At 39.9% G+C, this 19,514-nt stretch overlaps 1 protein-coding gene and 1 pseudogene across 1 annotated transcript in view; both read left to right on the top strand.

The window, feature by feature from the left end:
- Window positions 1-2,527: 2,527 nt before the first annotated feature.
- KIAA0232 (KIAA0232 ortholog) overlaps window positions 2,528-19,514 on the top strand; it is a 115,834-nt gene continuing 98,847 nt past the window's right edge. Inside the window, exon 1 of the mRNA XM_072620175.1 lies at window positions 2,528-2,736. The gene's annotated coding sequence lies outside the window, so the exon portion shown is untranslated. The remainder of the gene's footprint in view (window positions 2,737-19,514) is intronic.
- On the top strand, window positions 13,115-13,871 carry LOC140511158 (small ribosomal subunit protein eS1 pseudogene; annotated as a pseudogene).

Below are 19,514 nucleotides of genomic sequence, written 5' to 3'. Positions count from 1 at the left end.
ACCTTGATGTTTCAACCAGGCTGACTTGTTTTTCCCTGGGTTCAAATCCAGTCTTTATCATTTACTAGCTCTGCGATCTTAGGCAAGTCACTTAATTTCTCTGACATTGTTTCATCATCTATAAAATAAAATAAATTAGATAATCTCTAAATTTTCTTCTGTCTCCGGGATTTATGAGTTCCAAATCGCAGTCAGAACTCATAAAAGATGTCAGTCCAGAGTTATTTTCACTGTACAACAACAGCAGCAGCAGCAGCATAATGTAACCCAGGTTCCACAGTGCATTGGTATGGGACTTTCTCTTTGTGGGTGGTGATGAATACCCTGCCTTACATAAAGGACTTGAGGACAGAGATAAGAAAGAGGAGGAGGAGAAACACTTCTATAGCAGCAACTATGTGCCAGACATTGTGTTACACACTTACAAATATTATCTTATTTTAACCACACAACAACCCTGAGGGGTAAGTGCTGTTATTATCCTCATTTTACATTTGAGGAAACTGAGGCTGACAGAAATTAGGTGACTGGCTCAGGGTCACACAACTAGTAAGTGTCTGAGGTTGAATTTTAACTCAGATTTTCCTCACTCAACTTATGGACTTTCTATGATTAAAACTACTCAAATTGCTTTTAGTTGCTAGCCAGGTATATAACCACTGCACTGACATCAAAGCTGCCATGTTTCTGCTGTTATTACTTGTTCACCTTAAGAAACTATATATGCCATGTGATCTTTTTCCTTGTGACAGTCTGATCTTACTCCAGTTGTTTTATTGATCACAGAAGGTGAGTTATTCTCTATAGATAGGGCTCATAAGCACTATTAAATTCTGATTTTATTAGAATTTTTCTCCCAAACCAATTGTACTTTGTGAAACTACTCTGACATCTCAATTTCTTCTAGTTGCTTGGCTTCAGCTGTGTACCCCGGGAATCTTAACTACCAGGAACAAGAAAGCTCCCATAATCCTTATTCTTAAAGGGAAGGTAATTAACTATGAGCTTTTAGGAGCGCTTTGGGAAAGGACAATACCTTCCAAATGCCAGAGTAAGAGATTGATAGCGTTATAACTTGTTACCCTTCACAAGCTTCAAAGTTTCTTTGTTTTCTTCCCTCAATCTCCAAGCTTCCTCAGAACTACAGTAGCAAAGTGCCTTGGGTCGGTCAAGTATCTTCAGGGAAAAACAGAGGGATACAAACGAGGTCTCTGTGTTATCTTTGTAACAAATTTAATAAACTTCCGTAGTTCCTTATGTAAGTTTACAAACAAAAAAAATTAAGATCAACGAAAAGAGCGCTGGAGAGATATGACCGCTGTGGCTGTGGAATTGATTTGTTGCTTTTATGAATCAGGCCTGTATTTTCGGGGTGACAGTGGTCATTTTCCTTCCCCGAGTCTCAGGTTCCTACTCTGTAAAGGCAAGGGGGTTGGATCGGTGACCTCCACGATCTCTTCAGGCTCTGAAAATTCTATTCTGGGAACAATAGGAGGGTCAGAGGTTGCGAGTCAGGGAAAGGTTAGTGCTTATCTGCCAACTGGATTTTCACTTTCATATCCTTCAGTATTACTTTCATTTTCCTTTATGGATAGCATCAACCTTTTGAGTTCTGCTTTTCAGCCAGGTTTAAGAAATCTATGCTTCCATCTTCTCTACTAGGATAAAGACGACGGGAGATGACAGGTGAAGCCTCTGAGGAAGGCGTTGAAATTTTGTAACACACACCTGATCAGCCGGATGGGAGGGGAGGGCTGTCATTTCTGCCAGTTTATTGATCTTCCCGTAGGTAATGATTGAGGAGAGGGGATGCAGAGCGGCCTGAAGGGGCTGGAGGCGGACTGGGGGCGCAGTACAAAAGTCTCATTGGAGAGGGGAATGAATGAAGTCAGAGGTGCGGTTTGCTGCACGAGCTGACAGCTCCCTCTCCCTTTCCTAATCTCCAGACACGAGGGTGGGCTACAGAAGGACAGCGATCCCTGCTAGTGTCTCTGCGAGTTTTGCTATTCTCCATGTACAGCAGAATTAGGGGGGAAAGGAGGAGTACCTCCCCTTCTCCAGCTCGCCTTCTACCTTCACTTCTGCACATTTATTTCCCATGTAAGAAAATTTGGCTTTTCCCCCGTATATTTTGCAAAGCTCTTTACACTCCTCCCCCCAATCCCTCCCCCCCCCGCTCCATCTTCTCTCCCACAGCCGTCCCTTTTACACTGGCTATCCTATCTCCTTCCTCCGTTCCCCGTTCTGTCGCCCTGTCCCCCTTTTCTTTCTTCTTTTCCCTCTCACGCCCTCTTTTCCTCCCTCTTCTCCTCTCCTCCGCTCCTTCCCTTCCTCTCTGCTCGCTCTCCGCCCTAAAGGGGGAGGGGACTATGTGACCCTGTTCTGATGTAATCCCGGGTGTCTGAGCGGAAGGATATGGAGCTATCACCTGGTTGGCGGGGCGCTGAGGCCAGTTGCCGGGTAACCGAGCGGAGAGGCTTCCCCGTCCCCCTCCCTCTTCCCTTGCCCCCTCCCTTCCCCTCCCCTCCGCCTAGTGGCGCTGGGAGCCGCCGCCGGAGTCGCCGCTGCCGCCGCCGCTGCCGCCGCCGCCGCCGGTTTACGTAAGGCGCAGGCCAGGGCCGGTCGGGCGCTCGGCAGCGGGACGGGGGTCTCGGTCGGAGCGAGAGGCCGCCCGCCAGCCTGCGCTGTGGGCCGCTCCCGCCGGCGCCGCCGCCGCCCTCCCCGCAGCCTCGGCAGGTACCGTCTGGGGCGGGCGGGAGCCTGGGGGGGCGGGCGAGCCGCCGGGGCCGGGCCGGGGACGGTTGGGCTTGTTGATCCTCGGGGCCTGCGGGCCTGCCTCCTCCTCCTGCCGCCGGGGCCCGGAGGGAGGATGGGCATCCCGGCCTCCCGGGGGCGGCAGCGGGGCCTCAGGAGCCGGAAGAGGGGACCCGGGAAAGGTCGGGGATGATGCCCACGGCCGAGGGCCTCTGGTGCGTCAGGCGAGAGCCGGTGCCGGCCGAGGGGGGCGGGGGGCCCTGGACAGCGGCCCCGCAGGGCGCGGGAGCAGCTCGGCGCCCGGAGCTGGTCAGCCTCCGCGGACCCGGCTCGGCTTGCGCTTGCGGGCGGTCAGCGGCCGGAGGACCCTTCAGTCCCCCAGGCCGGTCCAGCTCTGCCCGCGCACAATGGGCTAACCTTGGACTCGAGGCCGTTTCTTGCCCGGAAAGTGGGGTCGGAGCTGGGGGTCGGGGAGGGAGAGGGGCCCCTCTGGACTCCGCCGAGAGAGGCTCGGCGCTGTCGCTCCCTCCCGGGGCCTGCGGGGGGGACTGAAATGCCCTCCCCTCGGAGCCCTTGGTGCTCCCGGGTATCCTAAGGCGACAGAGGGTAAACAGGGCAGGGAGCCTTGAGCTCCGAGATGACTTTGCAATTAATGGGCTGCGCTGTCAAGGAGCCGGAGAGATTGTCCGTCGCGCTGTTGGGCCGCATAGACGGACTCCCCCCCGGCTCCTCTCCGCTCCCTCCTTCCCCCCTCCCGTGCAGCATTGTCCTTTAGGGGCCTATTGAAGGGAAACCGCGGAGAGCGAGCTGCTGGAGGAACTGCTAGGGGAGGGGGGGGGGCTGACTGACAGGAGACGGTGTCCTATGGTGACTTGGAATTGCTCTCTATTTGGGCGGGCCTTGAGTGGGCGGGGGAGAAGGGGTGCGGCACAAGGTTTGGCGAAGGTTACAGCTGAATGCAGAAGTGACAGACCAACAAAGTCAAACTCCTTGCGCTGTTTTAATGGAAGAGTATTCCAAAAAGTCTCTCGGAGGGATTTGATCCTCCTGCCGATGCTCCCTAAGAGTACTCCTTCCTAATCGACTTTTAAAGACCTCTTAGCGTCTCTGTTTGGAGAGAGCAAAATGTGCCGTCATTGAAATAACTGCACATTACTCAACAGTCATATAGCTTGCAGTTTGTGGTGTTACCGAGTAAAGGTGCCTACTAAGTTGTGTTGGTAAACTCTCTTCCCCCAGTTCGGAGTAGGATCCCTTTCTGCCGACAGCCTTTTCTCATTGGGTCAAGCTGTGCACTTTTTTAGAAGTAAGGGAGGAGAATAAGATTATTGGGACATATTTAACCATACTTAGCTTTTGTAAATTACTTCCTGGATTACATACTTTAATGACCGAAGTTTCTTTTCATCTACTTTCATATTTTATTGACTTTACCTGTTTGCAGTGATATTAAAAAAGCATGGTGTCAGATGTTCGGATATCAGTGGAGAGAAATAGGGAGTCGAGACTACTGAAGAATAAGATTTGTAGATAAAACTGTTTCCCAAGTAATAAATTTACATGCCAAATTTCTGAGTTACAGAAGCCATTCCAAAACACCTTTAAAAAACCCTTTAACGGATTTAAAGGAACAGACTGTTGATCTCTTGCCTTACTGCATTTTGAAGGTCAAATGTTCCAAGACTAGTTACTTGAACAAAGTTCAAAATGAGTCTTGTTAAGGATCTCTTTTCCCTCATTGGGTGATGCCATTTTGAGGATTTTAATATCATTTACCTCACCTCATTTTTGATAATACTCCTGAAATTCTAGAATCAGCTACTGAATTGTTCTTTTGCTGAATAATTGTTTATTTTTTAAGCAATATACCCTTAAAAATGTGGTGTTATGGACAATGTGGTGTTATGGTTCTTATTTCACAATAAGATTATGAATTGTGACAGTTGGAAATGTAGCATTTCTCTTTCAGAAAATCCTAATTTGGCTGCTGACACTCTGGAGAAGCAGGAAATATCATATTTGAATACATGTTACAAAGCAAACATTTTACCTAAGATTTACTAATGTGGTGCATTTGAAAATATTTTCATTCAATTCAATAAGTTTTCCATAAATGCCTACAAAGTCCAAGACTCTGTGCTAGGTACTAGGGAAGGACAAAAAGAAAATTGTCTTTACCTTCAAAGAATTTACACTATACTGTATGGTTTGCTTATACTTTTTATGTAGAAGTTCTAGGAAGCTAGAACTAATATCCAGAAAATTCATTTTTTATGTCTTCTGTAATTATGATAATTTGTGCCTTATTTTACAAAAGTATTTTTCACAAATGATGGTTTTTATATAGTTTGGTACTCTAATTTCAAGAAAAGCATCTGGGAATAGTGAAGAGAGAGCTGTTCTCAGAGTCAGGAAGACCTGAGTTCAAGTACCACCTCTGACACATACTGGCTGTGTGACCAGGGCATCTCTCTCAGACTCTAAATTCTAGAGAAGGTGCTAAGGTAGCCCAAATTGCCTCATTTGAAAATTCTCTTTATCAATGAAGTCACAGGCCCAGTTTCTATCTTTACTCTAATTTCCTTGGATTTAAATTACTCCTAACCCTTTGACCTGGGAGAAGTCTCTTAACCTCTCTAAACTTGGTTTCCTCATGGGTAACCTGAGAACTAACATCTATCTGCCCAACCTCCTTCATGAAGTTGTTTTAAGGATCAAATCAGATAATCAAAATGAATGTACTTTGAAAACTATTATGAAGTATTACATAATTTACATACATTGATTTATTGGGTTTGGATCTAAACTGAGGCGCTAAATACTATTAAAATGGGTTTTTACAAGAAAAGCTTTAAGAAAGTAACATGACCAAATTTTTTTTGGGGGGGAGGGGTTGTAATTAAATTCAACCTTTCAGAGTTTTAGTTATTGATTGTTTCCATGCTGGGGAATTTTGTAAATATGGACCTAAAATTTATTGGCATGAAAATACATCAAGAATATGCAAGTGATAATGAAATCAGCATCCTTTACTACTTCATACAACTTAATTGTTTGTACTGTTGGAGAGTACTTATAGAATGGATTATTAAAAAATTCTTTGAGTGTGGAATATATTGTATAAATTTTTTCAGTAGTTTCACTTATAATTAGAAGGAAATAAATTTATATTCCCACAATATTTGGCTAACAGTAAAAATGTTTTAAGGCTTTAAATTAGTACCTCTGAAAGTGTGGTCCATTTTTCACTGATCACCTTTTAAGTTTATCTCTCATAAAGGACAAGTTAAATGATGACTGTGTCAGTGCTTTTGTTTCTGACATTTGGGTGGGGTTTTTTGTGTCTGTTGATTATTTTTTAACTTCCATTTTTTTCATTTCTGGTAAAGTTTTTTCTTTACCTGTGCGAAAAGCAGGAACAGGTGGGTGGGTTTTTTGTTGTTGTTTGTTTGGTTTGTTGGGTCTTTTGCCTGACCCTAAATTGTCTAAATTTGTGTATTGTTCATCTAGTCATTCAAAGATGGCCATATCTATGGAAAAAAAATGGATTTGATAAGATTTTACTTGACTCTGCTGACAAAATTTCAATCAAGTGTGAATTTTTAGTTACTTGAAAGCTTTTCCATCTTTAAGCCTATATGCTTTTCTTTTAATTGCTTATTCACCAGGTAATTGAAATAGGGTTATTCCGCCCCACACTTTGGTGGCATACTTCCCTGAATCTCCTCTGCAGATTGGTAGATGGAATAGTATCAAAGACACCTTTCTGCTCCAGACTTTTTTTTCTTTCTTTTGGCCTTTGCTCTTTTGCTAATGTGTTAGAACCACTGCACGATGTGGCCTTCCATCGAATGCCACTGTAAACCCATATGGAATATGAAAATCAGAAGGGTAGTAAATTCCTTAAACTTTTATATATGGTAGTGAAATGGAGGGAGGTGGGTGGAGAGAGAATTGATTACTTTGTGTTAACTATTTGGGGAACCCTTATAAAGAAGGTCCCTCTGCCAGTGCTTGTCAGCTCATTCTCTGCAATTTATAGTCTTGAAGAATTATCTATAGCAGGGGGGTCAAACACAAGGCCGAATTCAGCCAGATACACCACACTCCAGAGTCCAGCTAAATCAGATTAAAATGTAATTGGGAAATATTTAACAGAATAAACAAAATACAATAAAACACTGATAACATTACATTTTAAAACTTAAATTATTTTGTTGTCCACAGGATCCTTATGTACAAATGAGTGGTTCCCATTTCTACTTGAGTTTGATACCACTGGTCTAGTGTATAAAGGGATTAAGTGACTTACCTAGGGTCACACAGATAGATAGGCAAGCCTTAAAGTATTCCTGGTCCTGAGGTCATTTGTTCTCTTTAGTAACTTTTTTAAAAAGAAAAACAATCAATTTGCCTTTTAAAAAGAACAAAATTTGGGATCCCTACACTAAAGGAAGCTATATTATGTGTGTAATAATACATACTGGGATATATAGTAATATATGTGTTAATTCTTGTATTATAAGTTTGTTGTTTTTACCTCGCTCCCTCCCCATCTTTGGCAAATGTGTCTAGTCCTGCTGTCTTCTGCACCAAAGACTGAAGCAATTAGCCATCTAGCTGCCAGAAGTTAGCAAATTAATAGTATTTGTAAAAGCTCTAAGAATTTGTTTTAACTGGGAAGTTTATATGTGATGAGAAATTTCACATTTTCCAAAGCAGTTTTAAAATTCCTACAACCCACTCACGAATATTAGGGACTGCTTATTCATTTTCAAGATTATGAAGGCTCTTAATTTTTCTTCATTTGCTAAGCTTTTATTATGTTGCTCATTAGCAGTAAGTATCTTTTTAGTAATTTGTTAATAGCAACTGTTTTAAAGAGTTTAGTTGAAGATGAAGTTGAAATGGATGGAGAAAAGGAGACTTTGATTACAGCAATACTCCTATCTCCTACTATTATAGATAATTGAGTTTACAACTCCAGAAAAACAGCCAAATCTTCACAGGATTATATTTCTGATCAAAGAATCCACCTAATAAAACTGAATTAAATAAGCCAGATCATCCATAGGTAAGTCAGCAGTGCAAATAAAGATGACTAATGCATTGTGACTCTTAAACTAAAATAACCCAATTGAATGGAGATTTGGGTTTTAATGTCCAAGTAGGTGCTTAGTATTATTTAATAATGGCATGCTCTTTAGTTATGATGTGGTTAGAAGGACTGCTGAAGTAGAAGAGTGAAGAATTCTAAGAAATAGCTTCCAAGTTAGTATTCTATCTTTGTTATTTAACCCATCATATGTGATCTTTTCCTCTCCTTCCCCTCTTTTCCTCTCACAAAGAATTTCTGAATATAACTTTTTTCTGTAATAAAGTAGTAATTTTGATGTCAACAAAAGTCTAACTAGATGAAACTTGTTTTGCTTGGAAAGGCATTTATTGAAGGAGATAAAGTAAAACTGCTGTGTATAATAATACCCAGCATATTGGCACTAACTGGAATGATGGAAAGGATAGAGCTAGTCACCAGTCACTCTCCTAGCACCACATCTTCTGACTGAGGTTATAGGATTGCCAGCTTCTCACTTGGACTGTATTGTGGTTTTTTTGAGTTATTTGCATTTGTCCTTATCTCCCCATTATACCGCAAGCACCATGAGTACAAGTTCTGTCAAGGACTTCTCAGTTGAGAGGGTACAAACTTGACTGTAATATTTTGGTAAATTATGAAAAACATAGGTAATAAGCGTTTCAAAAATATCACATACTAATTCTCTGGAAATCAGGGGGGCCACAAAGATGGGAATATATGTGCCTCTCTGCCATCAAGAAGTTTACAGTCCAGTCAGGGGAGAGGAATGTTGAACATTTTACATGAATAGAGTAAAAGTTAGAAAATTATTAAATCTATAGATATTATTAAATTATATTGTATTATAATAATTATGTTTAATCTATAAATATTAGAGGTCAATAGAGTGAGTGGCCTAAGCTTTAGGAGGATGGAACTCATTTCTAGCTGGGAGTGGGTGTGATTCAAGTCCATAAAGGATTCATGGAGGAGAGGTAATAACTGAGCTGTTCTTCAAGAGAGGGGAAGAATATAGGTGGAGATGGGTTTTAGGGGAACCCTGTCTCTCATGGTGTGAGCAGACTTGGAGAAGCCTACCTTTTGCTGCTGAGTTAGTTTGTTGCTCTAGAGCTCTGTCTCTTCATATGGCCTTATGTATACTTTTCCATCATCACATATTTTTTATTTGAAATTTCTACAGGACAGAGAGTTCATCTATTCTGTTTACTTAGTTTATAATATGTGGATCTGCATTCTTGAGGATGAGAGGATGAGGATGGGAGTGAGACAAAGAAGCATTAGGAGGAAGTTTCTGAATATTTAAGATCATAAAATCATGGATCTAGAACTAGAAAAGTTTTAAGGGGAATCAAGTACAATCCTTTCATTTTATAAATAAGAAAAATGAAACCTAGGTTAAGGTTAAGTGACTTGTAAGGTCAAACTGATACTGCTTATTAAAATTCCAACCCAGGTCCTCTGACTCTTAACCCAATTCTCCTTCTACTGGAGCATCTCTAAGAGATATGAGACAGTATTGTAATCTTATCCTCTTTTAATGATATGACCATGTAGAATAAGAAAAATCCAAAGAATATTTTATATATATGTGTGTCTATATGTATATGTTTACACGTGGTAGCAGTGTCAGAATAGTTCTGTCAGAAACTGAAAACTGGACAAAGTCCCCTTGGCATTGTAAAGCCACCTATACTTTTTTGAGGTTGTGGAAAGATTAATAATAGCATCTGGCTGTTGAGTCCTTGTCATGTTATTGGTATATTGTCAACCCCCCGTCCCTCGCCAATCCCCTACTCATTGAAAAACTTGATTTAAACCCAGTTCACTCTGACATACATAGATTGGACTACAGTAGGTCCCTGGCCAAGCTTCACTTAATGGCTGTATTTTGGGCCTTCCTGGCTTAGAGTGAATGTCAATGGTAACTGTTTATCTTTAGAAAGGCAACCCTGAAGGTCTTCTCCTCACAGCATGATTTTTTTCCTAGTTAAAGGGGCCATCCCTTTATTCACTTTTTTCCTCTTTACTCACTTCTTAAAGAGGCCTGTTCACTGAATGGGGGGTTGTCTCACTCTAAGTGAGAACCTGAAAAAGGCCTTAGTCTAAAATGGCAAGGGTCTCCTATTGCATCCTGGGCCATCTCCAGGCATCCTGATAAATATCTGGTCATTGGATCCAGATGGCTCTGGAGGAGAAAGTGAGGCTGATGACCTTGCACAGTCCTATCTCACTCAGATCAAAGTCAGCTGCAGGTCATGTCATCATTTCCCTGATGTCATGGTACTCTGTGAAAACGAAGGACAAATAATGAAGGACAAACACAACAACAGCCCTGGCACTGAACAATTTTTCAATCTTGGGGATATACATGATTTTTTCCCTCTCCCTTTTGTCCCTCTCTCTCCCCACCCCAGCTTCCCACCATAATTATTAGTTGCCAACTCTTATTATTTTATCTCCATGACATCTTGATTTTGGCCCCTTTATTCTATTCTCAGGCCCTCATCATCTCTCTTCTGGATTATTTTATCACTTCCTAACTGGTCTTCTTGCTTCCAGTCTCCTCCTTCTACATTCTCCCTTTCACACAGCTGCTAAAATAATCATTCCAAGGTATCAGTCTAATCACATCATTCTTTTGCTCAAAAACCTTCAGTGGTTCCTCATGGCCTCCAGGGCGGGAATACAAACTCTGTAGCCTAGTTCAACTTTTTCAACTTTACTTTACATTACTCCTCTTTGCCCACTTTACATTCCATGCAAACTATGTTATTAGTTGTTCTATGAACTTGACGTTCCATTTCTTGTTCCTTGGCATTTTTACAAGCTGTCCACCATGACTGGAATGTACTTGCTTCTCATCCCTGCCCCTCAGATTCTTTACCTTCTCTCCAGTTTAGTTCTGGTGCCACATTTCAACATGTGAAACTTTCCCAGATTCCCACTTTGTACCCTTACCCCTTTGTTGGTAGTCTCCCTTTTCAACTCAATCTACATTCATTCATTCATTTATGATGTGTTGTTTTCTGCATATGTTGTAAGTTCTTTGAGGTTAGGGACTGTATTTTTTTTATTATTTCTATCTATCATTAATGCCTTGCACATAGTAGATGCCTAATAAGTGTTTGCTGAAGTAAATTCTAGTGTGACTCTGTGTGAAGATTGCTACAGAGTGAAAAGGAAGTAATTAACTGAGCGTAGATGCAGTGTTTAGGATGGTAATTACTTTGTAGGCTATTTTTTTGTTTAATATAAAAATGTAGAAAATTTAATTATATTTTTTCAGTTTGTAAAATACTATTCATAATGGTGGTATTGAAATACCTTCTGAATATCAAATAAAGATTAAATTTGTTACATTTTACAAAGTGTAAGTTTCAAAGAGGACAGATTCCTTAGTTTAGGTCTTGTATAATGTTCATTATTCTGCTATTTATTTGAAAATTTTATGGAAAAGGAAGCAGCTCACTGCAGTTACAAAGAAGCATAGATTTTAAAGTTAAAATGGATTTTTGAGATGATTCAGCAAAACTTCCTTATTGAGATCCCTTCTCTAATATCTATGACAGATGACTTTCTAGCCAATGTACAAACATTTCCAGGAAAGGGGAGTTCAGGTGCTTACAGGGCAACTTCTTTCACCATTTGGCAAGTATTCTCATTGTAAACTTTTCTTACGCTGAGCCAAAATATGTTTCTTTTAATTTTACCTCTTGTTTTTTTAATGTTAAAAAACAAAGCTCTTTGGAACAACATTGGACAACTCTCTTCCTTCTTCTCTATGGCAGCCTTTCAGATACTTGAGGTACCTATCAGGTCCCCTTTTTTGTGTTCTCTTCTGGACTCAACATAACTAGTTCCTTTAATGGTTTCGCATACTTCTTACCACCATGTACCAGCTTATTTGTTAGGCATTGTGGGAAGTTCTCACTCTTTTTTATGGCTAGTTTTATGCTTCTTGGTTTTTATATAGCTAACTTTATGCTTTTAAAGACTAATCAATGGCATCAAGCTCTTTGGGCATCTGGAACTGATATCCTTGAGATAATCCTGGAAACCACAAGTGTTTTTATTCTAGGCAACTTGCTTCAACCTATAATTTCCCAATAGACTTCATTTGGTTTACTCTAATAGCATGCCTCTATTCTGGAGGAATGACTTAGTTACTGAGGTTTACTGGATGAATTGGGACATCTTTTAATAAGATGAGAATCCCTTGATGGAAGGGCAAGGCAAGCCCCAGAGTCAATCCATAAAGAGTCCTGTGGGGCAGTTGTGGGTTCTTTCTCTGTTTAAGGGCCTTGGAACTATGCAAAGCTATGACATTGGTATAAGGAGGTGACCAGGTGACAAGGAGAATGACATAGGGCAGTGGTTGAGTACTTTCCAGGAACACGATCTAAAATATTTGGAGTGAGAAATGTCCCTTAAGAATAAAGTTTATTATCTTTTCTTTTTTTGAGCCCGATGATTTCTTTGGCCCTTTGTAAAAAAAAAAAAAGTTTGGATTCGATGTTCTTTAAGGCCCCTTTTAGTTCTAAAATGCCTTCATGGAAGGTTTGGTGCCTGATACAATTCTACACATAAAGTATGTGCTCATTTGAGTTCTCAGTGGCTATACCAGATGTGTGGCTCAAACTTTGACAATTTACTACCCTGTAAAGGTGTCTCGGCCTAGTGGTGGCCTGTATGTCTTTTGTCCAAGAACTCATCTCACCATGTTTGAAGATGACAAGGTAGTAAGAGGAGAATGAATTTTCTAGCTGCAGTGACTCTCAAGACCATTGGTTAGAAGAATTTTGATATGCTTTTATCAAAATAGGAAGAACAATTAGCTCTGCCTATTTTGGTAGAGCCATACATGAAATCATAGATGCTTGAAATATTGAATTTAAGTATAAATGAATAAATACTTGGTGTGTATACTCTGATAGTTTGTTCTTACTCATCTAGCATTTATTAAACACTCATTCTGCCAGGCACTGTGATAAGTGCTGGGGATATAAAAACAAAAGAGAAAAACAGTTCTTGCCTTTAAGGAGCTTACATTCTAAAGAATAGTGGCGGTGGTGGTGGAGGGGAAACAACATGTACATGGATAGGTACAGGAAAACAAAAAGTAACCTTGAGGGAATGGTATTAGCAGCTGAGGGGGCCAGGCCAGGTCTCACGCAGAAGGTGGTACTTGAGCTGTCTTGAAGGAAACCAGGAATTATAAGAGGAAGAGGTGCATGCATTCCAGTCATTCAGGACAGTCAAATCATGTCCCCCAAAAAAGCACTTATTAAGCACCCACTGTGTCCCAGTCACTGTGCTAAATGCATTGAAAAGGCTTTTGGAGATCATGGAAGTTGCAAGAATAAGTACCTCACCAAAGGGGGTAAAAAAGGAGCCTAGAAGAAAGTAGTTAGTTTAAAGAAAGATGAGTATGGTTTCAAGACACCAGTGTAAAAATATTGGCAAGGTCCTGGTCACAAGGACTCAAGGAGTGGGAATTACTTGTGAAGTTAGCCATGCTAATCTGCAGACTTATGAGGCTGCTTTTATTAAGTTCAAATTGATTTGCTAAAGATGTTCAGGGTAAAACTTATTTGACTAATTTCTATGGAATGGACCCTATGTTGGACAAGAAGTGATTTTTTAAAAAAATGATAAACCATGATTTGAGCTCATGTTGATATCTAAACCACCACAGGCTACTTACACTGCTTCTTTTGTGTATATTTTTACCAAGTATAGAAAGATCCATGAAACCTCTTGTAGCCAGCAACAGTAGGTCTTTCAGATTCACCAGAAGATGATGGAAATCATGACCTACCCTGAGGTGCAGACAAATGATTTGAAAGAAGTAAAAAAAAATATCACTTTTTCAGAAAGCATTAGAAAAGACACAGAAAATATTTGCCAGTCAGCTTACGCTCTCCATGATATATTTGCTCAAAAAGTCAAGATGCTCAAGGAGCACAAATTCAAATGAGGAAAACTAATCGAACTACATGGTAAAGGTAGTGGCTCTTGAAAAACCTTCTGAAACTGAAAGAAAGAGTTGTTGAATATTAGCCATCAGTTCAAGAATCAGTGTGAAATATTTTTCAACTTTTAAAGATTGAAAAATTTTTAAAGTAACATATGGCCAGGTTTTAAAGATCTTTAAATATTAAACAGAGGAATTTATTTTTTATTTTAAGAGATAGTAATAGGGAGCTACTGGATTTTGAGTAGGTGGAGAGGGAGTGACATAGTTAGACCTGAGCCTTAGACAAGTCATTTGGGCAACTATACGAAGGGTGAATTGAAATGGGGAAAGACCTGAAGTAAGGGGACCAATTAGGAGGCTATTTTAGTATTCCAAGCAAGAGATGAGCCTGTTCAGGCAAGGTGTAGAAAAGGGTGCAGGTGCAAGAGATTTAGTGAAGGTTGAAAAGGCAAGTGATTGGATTGTGTGGGGTGAGGGAGAGTGAGGAGTTGAGGATATCAAGGTTGTGATCCTGGGTAATAGGAAGGATATTGGTATTGCTCTACTTCTGTGAAGACATAGGGAAGTTCAGAAGAAGGGTAGGTGCGGGAAGGGGAAAGATAATGTGTCCTGTTTTGGATATGTTGAGTTTGAGGTGACTGAATGATATTCGGTTTGTGATATCCATTAGGCAGTTGTTAGTGTAGGAACAGAGCTCAGGATAAGAGAACAGAGATAGAGCTTGCATGTGTATGTAGATCTAGGAGTCATCTACATAGAGATATGATGATTGAACCACGCTAATGTGATCATGAAGTGAGTATAGAGAGAGTTTAGGGCAAAACCATGGTGGGGGGAGTGTTTACATTCACAGCTGTGGGTATGCATGGATGATAATCCAGCAAAGGAGACTGAGAAAAGAGCAGTCAGTTCCAGTATGGAAACAGCAATTTCTTGAAAACCTAGATGGAAGAGTATTTAGGAACAGAGGTGATTAAAAAGTGTCAATTGGCTATCAAAAGGTCAAGAAGGAGGAGGATTGAGAAAAAGGCATATAGATCGATAATTTAGAGATCATTTGTAACTTTGGAAAGAGGAATTTTAACTGAATGATAAGATTAGGGGCCAGACTCCAAGGAGTTTATTTAACAGAGAAGAAGAGGTGGAGGCAATGTGATTTTTCAGAGTTTGAGGAAGAGAAAATATCACTTCTGTTAACCCTCTTTCTTCTGAGTTGGAGGAATGGTGTCCAAATATTTCAAATAAAACATGTGAGCACTCCTCTCCCCTACCTCTTGACACCTGAAACTGGTTTTCAAAAAAGTCATAATATTAGAAATGAAAGGGAATTTATCTCTGATTGAAAGTCCTCAACTTATAGATCTTACCATGAAGCTCTTGGTAGGCAAACTAAGTAGAGGACCAAACAATAAAGATTGTTTTATTTTTCTGCTGCTCTTAGCAATGATCCTGTTGGAATATTAAATAATCCAAAAAAATAACAGTTACCTTCAAATAACAGGTTTCATTGGAGAACAAATTACTAAGAACCCCAACTGACATGGCTACCAGAAGTTACAAAATCTGCTAACATTGTTGAATATCCATTTTGTATAGACCATGATACTGAAGTCATATAAAAAAATGGGAAACCCTGTTCCTACCTTCAAAGATCATCTTTTAGTTGGGGAAGTAACTTTAAAAAAAATTTTATAAGCATTTGTTCAACTAGGCCACTGGAATGCTGGGTTGGGGTCCTGAAGGCCTGAGTTTGAGTCCTGCCTAGAAAGATATTTGCCAGCCAGGTGACCCTGCACAAGTCACTGAACCTCTTTGAGCTTTCTTCTCATCTGTAAAAAAGGGATGATAATAGCATCTCCTAGAGACTGCTAAGTGGTAAAGTGAAATCAGGAAGACCAGAGTGCAAATGTAGCCCTAGACACTTAAAGCTGTGAGACCCAAAGTCACTTCTCTGCTTCAGTTTCTTCAACTGTAAAATAGGGAATAATAGTAGCACCTACCTTGGAGAATTGTATGAGGATCAAATGAAATAATATTTGTAAAGCACCTAAATGCTCATTCACTTCCCTATCCCTGCTTCCCAGGGTTGTTAGGATAAAATGAGATGATATATGGAAAGAGCTATAGAAATGTTAGCTTTACATTTCTTATATATGCTAGGTACTATGCTAGATGATAGAGATACAAAAAAAATAGTGAATGAAATAATATGATAAATTTGTTACTCATGTAATGTTACTTTAAATTCATGTTACATAATCTAACTGGGCTTTCATGTCAGCAAGGCAATCCTTTTACACCTTCCTAATGAACTCAGTATTTCATTCACCAGAGCAGGTTTTCCAACCTTTTTCATCTGTCCTCAAAACTCTCCCTCCCCTCTGATTTTACTGAGAAATTGATGCCATTCACTGAGAACTTCCTATTTTTTCCTCCAAATCTCATATCTCCCAGATGCCTTCTTCTACTATCTTCACCTTTACTCATTTCTCACATGAAAAGCTAGCCCTTCTTCTTGCTAAGGCAAATCCCTTACATGCACAAGCGATCCCATTCTGTCCTGTCTTCCCAGTAGATTACCCTATCATCCCTACTTTCACCTTATCTTCAATCTCTCCCAGGCTACTGGCTGTTTCCCTACTGCTTACAAACATGTCCTTTTCTCCCTATCCTCAAAAAAAAAAAATCTCATTTGGTCCATCCATCGCTGGTAACTGTTGTCCCATAATTCCCATGCCTTTTGTGGCTAAATTCTTTGAGAAGACCATCTATAATTGATGCCTCTACTTCCTGTCATCTCACTCTTAATTCTTTACAATCTGGCTTCCAGTCTCATCATTCAACTAAAACTGCTCTTTCCAAAATTACTAATGATCTCTTAATTGACAAGTCTAATGACCTTTTCTCAGTGCTATCTTTCTTGACCTCTTTTCCACCTTTGAAGATGCCAATCACCCTTTTTTCCTTCACATTCTCTTCTCTTTAGGTTTTCGTGATAATACTCTCCTCTTGGTTTCTTCCTCTTGTCTGGCCACCTTCTCTCAATCTCCTTTGCTAGACCTTCATCCAGATCATGTCCACTAAGCTTGACTGTCCAAGCCTCTCTTCCTATGTTATCACTATTTTATTTAGTGATCTCATTAATTTCCATGGATTCATTAGCATTTCTATGCTAATGCTTCTCAAATTTCCTTATCTAGTCCTAACCTCTCTACTCAACTCCAGTCTTACATCTCCACCTGCCTGTTAGACATTTTCACCTGAATATACCCCAGAGTCATTTTAAATTCAGCATGTTCAAAACTATATTCATTATCTTTTCCTTCAAACCCTCCCCTCTTCCTAACTTATGTATTACTGTTGAGGGTACCACCATCTTTCCAGTTACTCAAGCTTCCAAAGTAGTTGTCATCCTGAACTTTTCACTCTCTTTCGCCCTCCCCCATTCAGTGTTACCAAGTTCTGTTGTAACATCTCTTCCAGATACCTCTTCTCTATTCTGAGACTGCCACCATTCTGGTGCAGGCTCTAGGCACCTCATGACTGTACTTTTTCAGTAGCCTTTTATTTGGTCTCCCTGTCTAAAGTCTCTCTCCAATCCAGTCCATCTTTTACTCAGCTATCAAATGAATTTCCTAAAGTTCAGGTCTGACCATGTCACTCCCCTATCCAATAAACTCCTATATTTACCAATCACCTCCAGAAGATAAAATCCACTATTTTGCATTGAAAGCCCTTCATATTTGCCCCCTTCCTACCTTTCCAGTCTTATTACACAATTCCCATCCTACCTCCAGAACTCCCTGATCCAGTGACACTCCCTCCTTGGTGTTCCTCAAATTAGGAAAATCTCCATCTTCTGACTCCAAACATTTTCACTGGCTGCCTGCATGCTGGGAATCCTCTTCCTCCTCTCTCTCCTGGCTTCCCTCAAGTCCCAGATAAAATCCTGCCTTCTACAAGAAGACTTTCCTCATCTCCCTTAAATCCAGTCCTTTCCCTCTAATGATTATCTCCAGCTTATCTTTTTTGTAGAAAGTCATTGACATACTGTCTCCCCCATTAGACTTGAGAGCCAGGATTTTCTTTTACCTTTCTTTGTACCTCCAGCATTTAGCATAGTGCCCAGCATGTAGTAGGAGCATAATAAAGAATTGTTAACTGGCAGATCTACTTAAAAGGAATTTATACCCTAAAGGGGAAGACAAATATATATAAAGCAAAAGTAAAATAAAAACAAAGCAGTTAAATACAAAGTAATCTAAGAGGGAGATCTAGCAGATTTGCACTAGCTGATTCTTCTTGGAGAAGGTGGTGGTTGAGATGCTTCTAGAAGGAAAGAGGATTCTTTGAGGTCATGGTGAAGAGGGATTACATTCCAAGAATTGAAGGATGACCCTTTCAGTCACAGAAATGGGAAATGGAGTGTCACATGTGAGGAACAAAGAGTCATAATTTCAGTGTGAGAACAATAATGTTTAATTTATTAACAGTGTTTAGTCCATACTTAGATAAATTGTGTTTATCAGCTGTTGACCTTTTACCAGTACTAAGGTTTGCAGGATATTCACAACTCCCATATCATCACAAAAGCTGAACAGAGATCTGAAAATGATGTTTGGGATATCATTCCATTCAGTTAAAACTAAAAGCTTTTGTACCTTGTTTTTTGTTAATCTGTTTCTGTTTGCCATATTGATACCATGTAGCCTGAATTTGCATCTTATAATTCTTATTGTACTTACTATCTAATGAGTGCCCTATTTCCTCAAATAATATCTTGTCCAGTCACTGTTTTTGCTCTCTGAATTGAAATTTTGGAACACGATTGTAATTGAGAAGATTTCTGTCTACAATAAGCAATAAGCTCGTTTAAATTTGGTTTACAAAGTGATGGAGGTATTTTTGTATTTGTATTTTGAAGAGACACCAGTGGTGAATCATTAGAATCACTAAAAATGAAAGTTTATTATTAGAGAATACTGCTGCTATTATTTTTGTGTTAATCTGAGGTATTCAGAAGGTAGTAATATTAAATAAATAATATTTTCATTGAATTAAATTCAGAGAATAGCATTTAAATTAATGTAATATGGAATCCTTTGTGGCTGAAGCGTCACATTTGCTCAGCTTTCAGTCTAGAGATATAAAATATCTTGGTCACAAAATACTCCAGGTTATTCCTGTTATAAGAGAGAGACATTCCACTTAAGAACTAATCTGATATTTTGTTGGATTTAGAGTAGAAGTACATTTTGGTTCTTTTCTGGCCATTGGTTTCTGAGGTCATGCCTTTCTTTGTATTGGTTAGTGGTACTGACACAATTATTGTTGCTCCTTTTGATCCTTTCCCTCCCTCCCTCCCTTCCTCCCTTTCTCTCTCTCTGTATATATGTGTGTGTGTCTATGTGTGTGTGTGTAGGTATACATACACATATATAAATTTTACCATATAGGAAGTTTTTTTTAATGGACATCAAGAAAAGAAGGTGATTGTATACTGAAGTATAGCATAAGATCCATCTTTCCTTATAATTGTGTTTCCATTCATAATTACATCAAATTAGGGTAGAAGTAATAGAATTTGTCATGGTTCTAAGAAACCAATGTATTTCCCTACTGTTTCACAACTAAGTTTGAGTGTGATTGTAGCATTTTTATTTGTGGAGAGGGTTTAACAATTAA

Source organism: Notamacropus eugenii, chromosome 6 (assembly GCF_028372415.1).
Source record: "Notamacropus eugenii isolate mMacEug1 chromosome 6, mMacEug1.pri_v2, whole genome shotgun sequence".
NCBI classification, from domain to species: Eukaryota; Metazoa; Chordata; class Mammalia; order Diprotodontia; family Macropodidae; genus Notamacropus; species Notamacropus eugenii.
Note: the sequence above shows the minus strand (reverse complement) of the source record. Positions and strands in the feature narration are given on the sequence as shown.